We start from the raw sequence: 8,577 nt of genomic DNA on the forward strand, positions 1-8,577 counted from the left end.
ACATATCCCTCACAGATAAGGGGGGGATTACTGTAGTTGCTTCCTGTAATTGCTGCCTCCAAGACACCTTACTGTTCTTTTCTTGCATTGTCGATTAACCAGTAGATTATACCCAGGTAACAATTCTTTAGGTTAAATTCTCTCTGCTCAGATAGCTAGTGTGGCTCCTATCCCCTGATCGGACCCTTCCTGATACACATACTTAGCGTCCTTTGAACAGACAACAGTGCTTGACATCTAGGAACTCAAAAAAATTTTTTTTATTAATAGCAATAGCATTTATTGGGGCTTTGTTCTAATTGCCCTACATGTGTCATCTTATTTTATTATTAAAATAATCTTATGAGATAGGAACTTTTATCCCAAGTAAAAGAAAAAATAAATACTGATACGTAGTGAGTGTTAACCTGATTAATGGATATGGCAAGGACACTTGATTCAACACAGAAGTTAGGACATGTGGGATTGGGTCTTCAGATTAAATGTTAGCAAAGGACTTGGGCGATTAGCTAAAACATGGGAGGTTTGCGTTTAAGTAGTAATAATATACAAAGGAAAAAGGGCCCCGCGAAGTCTGACTCCCAAGCCAAAGACAAGGGTAGGCTTATAAAGTCAAAAGGCACAATTCCATAAAGAGAGGTGCTTGGCTGGTTTAAACAAGGCTTTAGCTTGTCAGCACAAGATTGTCTGGTTTGTAACAGAGCTGAGTCCCAATTCTATTCGTAGTTTCTTGGAACTTTATTGGCTCATTAAGTCCATTAGTTTGAGTCCAAATAATACGGTGGAGGCACAGCTCACAAATATAACAAGTTCATCAGGCTGAGGTGTGTTTTTTGTTTTGTTTTGCTTTGTTTTTGCTGATTCTGATTAGTTCTCCAAGAAGCACTTACTTTAGTGCCTTCTTCTGGGGCTCTGACCGATTTCTTCCTTGCATTTTATTAGCAGCACATGAAGTAGATAAGTCCAAGAAAAGAACAGTAAGGTGTCTTGGAGGCAGCAATTACAGGAAGCAACTACAGTAATCCCCCCCTTATCTGTGAGGGATATGTTCCAAGATGCCCAATGGATGCTTGAAACCTAGCATAGTACTGAACCCTATACAGGAGTGGGCACAAGTGGTTTACAGTTCTGAGTTCACAAAGCACAGAGTTTATTCTTGTATTATTAGAATCATAACCTGCATGTCTTTTTCCATACAAACCACTGTAAACCTACTTTTGCCCACCCTGTATATAGAGTCATGCAGTAGATAAGTCCATCTCCATATGCTCAAGAATCAAGAAAAATTTCCTTTATCATCTCATTTTTACCGATGAAGAACCTGAGCCACAGAGCAATTCAGTAACCTTCCCTTGGTCACACAGCTAGCAGGTGATAGAGCCAGACTTTGGTAGGTATGGTAGGTCACTTACTGTTTATGAAATCAATTTCCCGACACCCTTCTGCCCTTACAGGCACTCAGATGGGCCACGCCTGCCTGGTCAAGCAGGCTGACTTTAGAGTTGGTACATTTAACCACTTTGCTATAGTTCTTTTATGGGAAAGAAACTGGGGGGAAAGGAGAGAGAGAGAGAGAGAGAGAATAGCATTATTAAGCTCCAGGTTAAAATCTCAAATCTGCCTGGCCGGTTTGGCTCAGTGATTAGAGTGTAGGCCTGTGGACTGAAGGGTCCCGGGTTTGATTCCACCTCGGTTGCAGGCTCGACCTTGGTGGGGGCGCCAGCAGGAGGAAAGCAATCAATGTTTCTCTGTCTTCCACTCTCTCTAAAAAGAAAAAAAAGGCAATGGAAAAAATATCCTCAGGTGAGGGTTAAAAAAAAAAGAAATCCCAGATCTGCTCTTTGCTACTTACAACTACCGTGAACTAAGCAAGTTACTTTAAGCTTTTCTAAGGTTCAGTTTCATCATCTGTATAATGTGAAAATAATACATACCTAAATGGGCACTCCCTTAATCTATTTTAGGTTATGGTTTTAAAAATAGCATGCCAATTTACGATCCAAGGCTGCCCCCTAGAGGTAAAATTAAAACACGGACTCCATTACTGAGCTAAATACAATCCCCCAAAGCCTTTTTCTTCCCAAACTGTCCAGCCAAAAACCCAGTTTCTGCAAATCAGATGGCCCAATTAACAACTATTCCAATATTTTTGAATTGCAAGATCAGTCATCCTCAAAGGGAACCAGGAAGGCTGGGCCCAGGTGGTTACTACAGGGCCAAATGGCACCTACAAATTGATACCCAGGAAAGGCAAGTTACCCACCACCACCAATAGCAACACACACACACACCATGAAGCACAGATAGCTTTACCACATTTCAGATTTTTCCCACATTTCAAAGAAACAAATTATTCCCTATATTATGCAAACTACTTCAAATAACCAAAAAAAAAAAAAGAAAGAAAGAAAGAAAGAAAGAAAGAAAGAAAGAAAGAAAGAAAGAAAGAGGAGAGGGAAAGCTGATCAATTCATCTTATTAGGCTAACATAGGTTCACAATCCTTTATCTTAAACATTTTGGGGGTTTGGGAGTTAGAAAGATTATGCAATGTGTAAGTTGTATATAGCACCCCCAGCACAGTCTGGACCAGCCTCCACAATCAAATGCGTTAATATTTCTGCAGCAAAGCATACTAAGTTGGATAAATAAAACTAGAAATAACCTCACATCAGTTTAGATGCAGTTGGCTGCCAAATGAGTTTGCTTAAAACATACCTCCCCACCCCTAGAAAAACCCTATTGCTAGTTTTCAGAACTTTTTGAATTTTGGGATTGCAAATAAGGATTGTGGACCTATTAACCAATGCCAAACCAATCTGGGATGCTAATATGAGAAAAGGAAATTTACCTTAAACTCATGAGAATATTTGCAAAAATCCTAAAATAAAATACACTATACTAGCAAACAGAATCCAGGAGTGTATAAAAAATTATGTCATGACCACTGGAATGGAGGGTGCAGTACCACAGCTGTGATTACAGGTTCAAGTTGACAATCAGACCCATGAGCACACAAATGATCTAAGCAGGAGATAAGGCAGATGCTGTATTTTCATATCACTGGGAAGCCCAGCAGCTACGCAAGTACACAGGTTCTTTTGTCACTCACCCAGAGGACATGTACAGCTACCACTGGGAGAGAATAGATGTGTGAGGGTCACCTTGACTCACAGAAGCTGTGGCCTCTATTTCCCACCAATATTTTATATGACTCTGGTTGTGTAGGCCCACAGCCCATGTGCTCCTTGACAACTCCTCTAAGGCTATGCACACAACAAAGGAAGCATACACAATATCGCCCACTTATCTTAACTCTGCAGTTTCCACGGAAACAGTCTTGTGGAAGACCAAGGTCAGTGCCAGGCAGGCGTGCATCATCCAGACCTGATATTAATTTTCCCTTGAGTCACAGAAGGAAAATTTAACATTAGTTAATCTATCACTGTGATTTGCCAATTAACTGGTAAAGGAGAAAAATCATATGATCCTTTCAAAACTGCAGAAATATAAAATTAAAGTGGGTTCATAATAAAAACTAGAAAATTAAGAATGGGTGGAAAAATTTAAACTCATTAAAGCCTATCTACCCCAAATCTAATCTTTATACTTAAAATGAAAGTTTGGAAGTGTTTCCATTAAGTCAGAAACAAGGTAAGATTGCTCTCTATCACCACTACTGTTCATCATTAATCTAGAGTTCCTGGCCAATGTAATAAGAGAAATAAATAAGAGGTATAAGAACTAGAAAGAAACAACAGTGTCTGTATTTGCAGGTTATATTACTGTCCTGTCAATTGGGAAAATCTAGAGGAAAACTATTTGAACTAATAAGAGAATTTGGCAGAGCCACTAGGTACAAGGTGAACATACACCTTGTGTAGATTACTATTTACAGAAATAAGAAACTAGAAGATATAATAGGTGAAAAGATACCATTTTCAATGCCAATAAAAACTATAAGATATCTAAGAATAGATCTTATAAAAGATGTGCTAGACCTTACTAAGGAAAATACAAAATATTTTTAAAATATAAAAAGAATATAAAAGAATAAGTGAAGAGGTATAACATGTTTATGGATGGGAATACTCACTATCATAAAGATGTCACTTCTCCCTCAAAATAAACCTACAAATTCAATTCATTCCAAAAAAAACTTATCAGGATTTTTTTGTATATGTAACTAGCTAAGTTGATTCTAAAATTCATATGTAAGAGTAAATGTCTAAGAATATTCAAGATAATTCTGAAAAAAAAAAAAAAGATACCAGGTATAAAGATTTATTATTACACTACAGAAATTAAACAGGATAGAATTATTTCAAGCCACTCTAAAGGGGTCAAGAGCCCAGATACAGACCAAATATATTAGAGACTTCACATGTGGCAGAAAAAGCACAATCAATCCTATGGAAAGAGTGGGGGGGGAAGATTGGACTATGCTAGAGGAGCAGTAGGTTCTCCATTTGGAAAATCTCTATAAATCAACAAGAGAAAACAACGCAGTTGGGGAAGGGGCTCTAATGATATGTACAAGCAAATCTCAGGATACAAAAACAGCGCGTCCATGCTCAACCTGATTAGTACTCAGGTAAATACAAATCAAGGCCATGACGAGATACCACTTCACACCAACTAGAATGGCCATAATGAAAAGGACACGCGCTAACAAGCGGTGGTGAGGGTGAGCTATAGGCCCATCATACATTGCTGGTGGGAATGTAAAACGGTGCAATTGCTTTGGAAATCAGCAAAAATGTCCTTTATTGTCCCATTTTTGTAGATGTGGCACCTGAGCCACAGAGCAATGAAATACTATGCCCTCGGTCACTCAGCTGGTGAGTGATAGAGCCACACTTAGACACAGCTCCTCAAGAAGTTGAACATAGAGTTACCACATGACCCAGAAATTCTACTCCTAGGTATTTACTTAGGAGAACTGAAAACTTGTACATGGATGTCATAGTCCATCAACTGATGAGTCGAGAAATAAAAGGTAGTATATTCATATAATAGATTATTATGCAGCAATGAAAAGAAATGAAGTACTGATCCATGCTACAACATGGAGGATCCTTGAAAGAATGATGTTAAGTGAAAGAAGCCAATCAAAAGACCACATATTGTATTATTCCCTTTATATGAAATGTCCAGAATAGGCAAATCCATAAAGACAGAAAGTGGGTTAGTGGTTGCCATGGGCTGGGGGAAAGAGTAATGGGGAGCAACTGCTATCAGGTATGGGGTTTCTTTTTGGGGTGATGAAAATGTTCTAGAAATGGGTAGCAGTGATGGTTGAATATATATTTTAAGATGGAGAATTTTTAATTTTGATGAACTCTAATAACCTATTCTTTCTTTTGTTGCTTGTGCTTTTGCTGTCTTATTTTTTTTTAAATCATTGCCAAAAAAAGATTAAAATAAAAGAAGAAGAAACCATTGCCAAACCAGGGGACAATTTTAAAGCTTAATATTTTACTGTACCTTGCCCAAGGCTGAGTCCCATTGTTTGCAAATATTTTTGTCCTATTAGTCTCATCTAAAATCTCACTCCAGAAAAAAAAGATAACTCAGAAAAGAAAAATCACATAAAACTATATCCTTTTTAAAAATACATATACTGTTTAAACACAGGAATCTGTAGAAACAGAAGGATTAGACACACACTGCCCAAAGTGAGTTTGAAGGAGCTCAGACCATTAGGAACCACCAAGAACTGACTCTCCAAATATTTGTATGTAGCTGAGTCCAAGTGTGTTAGGGACTGACTGCATAAATAGAGTCCAAAATTAGCGTTTATAGAGAATACAATATTTATAAAGGCTAAGTGATAAAAATGTGCTACTTTGAACCATAGTCAAGAGTAGTCACAGGACTTATTTCAAAAACCATTGAAAGTTTTTTTGGTTTTTTTCAGGAGGGGTATTTTGTAACTCACATTGTTCAGAGTTGCCTAAGCATGATCATGATAAAACATGACTGATTCTCTAGTTATCTTATTATTGTTTGGAAATTTTCTACAGACAAAATACCCCTTTATTGTTTGCACACATAATAGACTGTTTATATTGCCCTGCTCTTGATAGGTCATGACTTGGAAAAAGTGGTTCTCAAAGTGTGCCTCCCCAGCCAGCAGCTTCAATGTCACTAGTTCCCAGCTCCACCATGGACCTACTAAATCAGCAACTCTGGAAGTGGAGCCCAGAAATCTGTGTTTTAACAAGCCCCCAGATGATTCTGATGGTGGCTCAAGTTCCGAACACTGTCTGAGAATTTGGAATCTGCCATACCTAGAATTGGAGTCCAGGGCATTGGTGCATCCAGTGCTGTGAGATGATAGCGTAAGGCAGGGAAAGTGACCATCAGCTCTAGGTTTTGGCAGACCGGGACATCAGTTTCTCCTGTTACCAGTGAAGAAGTGTCCCTGGCTAGTAAAGAGAATGTCTTAGCTTCTAGTCCTTCAAACAGTTTCCATGGGACAACTACTGGATCAAAGGTTCAACCATTGAACAGAAGACTCCTGGAGACTGTGGTTGCTGAGAGTGATGGGCTTTCATTTGGCTTGTTCTTTTCTTTAGGGGTTCCCACTGCTGTGCAGCACTTAGCACTGCTCATGCTCCTCCTTGGGCTATGGCTCCACATAAATGTACCTCCAATGGTGGCAGCCCACGTCCTGTGATTCAGCCTCTGCAAATGAGGACCAGGCACCCAATGTGCTATTAATAGAATTTTCCATTTTAACATTATGTGAAAGAAGCTTTTCTCTGCTTCATTCATCAGATATTAAAACTCCACTAAATGCCAAGGAATTGTGCAGTGTGGGTTGGAGTTACAGAGGTAAACAAACTGACATGGTCTATGCTCTCAAAATGTTCCTTCTCTAGTAGGAGAGAGGGGGATTTTTAAAAGTAAATATAGCCCAGCCGGACATGGCTCAGCGGTTGAGCGTCGACCTAGGATCCAGGCGATCAGAGTTCGATTCCCGGTCAGGGCACATGCCCGGGCTGCAGGCTCAATCCCTGGTTGGGGGCGTGCAGGAGGCAGCCGATCAATGACTCTCTCATCACTGATGTTTCTCTCTCTCTCCCTCTCCTTTCCTCTCTCTGAAATCAATAAAGGTATTTAAAAAAAATAAAAGTAGATATAAAGTGTGGTCATGATGTCTAACTGCTCCCTTCAGAAGCCCATGTGTCCCACTCCCCCACTCATGTCACTTACCTAACAGTTTCTAAAGATGGGATTTCCAAAATTTAATGGATTTCCAAAAAAGATATGAATCCTTTCTGTAGCTGTTAGGGATCTGCTTTTAGGCTTGAGATCATCACTAACCTCAAAGAAAGATCTAAACATTGACATCTAGGAACATCTAATGTTTCTAGAATATTTTCTGAGAGAGGTAGTGTGGTTATAATAATCATAACTGCTTTGATATGCATGCCCGTTGGCCCAGTCACTTTGGGAATCCCTCCAAAAGTGGTAATATAGTCTTTAGAAGAGAGCTGTGCCACTAAAGACAGTTATTGCAGGTTTGTATATTCAATAAACAAACTCAAATACTCAGTTACCGTTTGCTAATGTGAGCTCATTGGGTGTGATAGGTCAAACGGGATGGTAAACTGTATCTGAAAAAGTTCATGAGAACTAAACGTCTATGGAATAGCGGCCTAGCACTAGGCCTGACACTGGGCAGTTGTGTTCTATATGTGTTCATCTCCTCTTTCTAATCATATTGCATTTTATTGTATATATGAATATATACATATGAGAATTTTTATGGCTTTTTATATTCCCACCATTCCCCTCTCAGTGTGGACTGAATTTGCTCACTGTTACCTCTCCTTCCCCTCTCCTGGCATTCTCAATGGTAGCCTTCAGGTATTGAATGGCTGAACTGTCCTAACCTCGACCAGGTTAGGATTGGAGGGAGAAAGCCACAATCAACTCTTCCCTAGTCTACTGCGTTAACCTCCTAGTCTCCACGGTTCCACCCAATCCATTCCAGGCAGTGGTCAGAGAGCACATTTTAGAACATAAATGTGACTGTGAACACTACCTGTTAGAACCTCTAGTAGCTTCTTAATGCTCCTAAATCCTCCGCATGGCTCACAGGGACCTGCATGGTGTGGCTCCTGCCCACCTTTCCTGCCAGATGTCATGCCCCCCACGCTCCGGCCTTTCAGTTCCTTGAGTGTGCAGCAGCTGCCTCCTCTCTCTGATCCCTCTTCCCTGCTTCCTCCTCTCTGGTCCCCTTCCTTCAGGGTTCAGCTGAACTGTGACCTCAGGGAGGTCCTAACCCACTGCTCTATCTGAAACAGGTGGCCCCATAACTTTCTACCACATATGTCAATCTGTGATTTATGTATTCGCTGGTTTATTCCAAGAGTCCACAGGTTTTTTTTCCTAAAGAGCAAGTGGTAAATATTTTAGGCCCTGTGGGCCATAGGTTTTTGGGGTTTTCGGGTTTTTTTCAGGAGGGCTATTTTGTAACTCATTTTGTTCAGAGATACAGGAATGAGCGTGACTGTGTTCCCATGAAACTTTATTATGGACACTGAAATTTGAACTTCATACATTT

Source organism: Miniopterus schreibersii, assembly GCF_964146895.1.
Source record: "Miniopterus schreibersii genome assembly, chromosome: 8".
NCBI classification, from domain to species: domain Eukaryota; kingdom Metazoa; phylum Chordata; class Mammalia; order Chiroptera; family Miniopteridae; genus Miniopterus; species Miniopterus schreibersii.